This window comes from Mytilus trossulus, chromosome 1 (assembly GCF_036588685.1).
Source record: "Mytilus trossulus isolate FHL-02 chromosome 1, PNRI_Mtr1.1.1.hap1, whole genome shotgun sequence".
In the NCBI taxonomy this organism is placed as follows: Eukaryota; Metazoa; Mollusca; class Bivalvia; order Mytilida; family Mytilidae; genus Mytilus; species Mytilus trossulus.
Genome location: NC_086373.1, coordinates 7,720,112 through 7,721,255, shown reverse-complemented (window position 1 = coordinate 7,721,255; position 1,144 = coordinate 7,720,112).

Genomic DNA, 1,144 nt, shown 5'->3' with positions numbered 1-1,144 from the left:
TTGGAACCCCCTTTTTTGGGGACAATCAATGCATTTGAATGGGGACATATAGTTGGAACCTCCCCCACCCCTTTTGTCCTGGGTTGGGAACCCCCTTTTTAAAATGGCTTGATCCACCCCTGGACTTGTCGCTCTTTTGTAAAACAAACTTGACCATTAACAACAGCATTATTGATCTTTTATTCTTGTCCATCATTGATGACCTTATGATAACCTCTAGATATCTTTGTAAATGATGTGTTGTTGGATTGCTGTCTCATTAACTGGTTTCATTAAGTCTTAATGCAGTCAAAACAAATGAAATATGAACGGATGGTATCATAAAATTGGTACACTGCAACTAATAACAACTATCACAACTTTCATAACACATGTCCCAGGACCCAAGGGAGACAATAAACTGTCCAAGGTATTCTAACACATGTCCCAGGACCCAAGGGAGACAATATACTGTCCAAGGTATTCTAACACATGTCCCAGGACCCAAGGGAGACAATAAACTCTCCAAGGTATTCTAACACATGTCCCAGGACCCAAGGGAGACAATAAACTGTCCAAGGTATTCTAACAGCTGTAAAAACAAACAGTCAAAGTGCTTGTGAGTACTGAATGTTTAAGATTGATTTCATTATGCAAACTTGTCAACTTTTAAATAAAACATTGAATTACATTTTTGCTAGGAAAAAAATAAAATTTGAGTAGAAGTTATCTTCCATTGTTCATGATTGTACATTGGTAATTAAGATTCATACACCATGCATTACTTATGGCATTTTGACAAGCATGGTACTTCATATACTCATCATATTGTAACTTAAAAATCAAATAAACGAACGTCGTCAAACAACCTCTATTGTTCGGCGAACCACACAACCGCCAAATTTGTATTTCACTGTTTGATTTCATGTATAATATTGTCCTGAAGACGCCAGGCTTGTTGGCGAAACATGTCGACCACAATAAATTAATCACCATGCGGTAATTGATGGGTGTTGTTGTCTTTAATGTAGTTTATTTGCTTTTGTAGTGAAAGACAACTGTGAATACCGTGTGGTATCCACCCGCTATTACCCAACCGCACGATAACCACTTCAGGTGTTGGTTCACCTTGTCCAAGTTGAAGCTAAAATATCAAAGTATAATC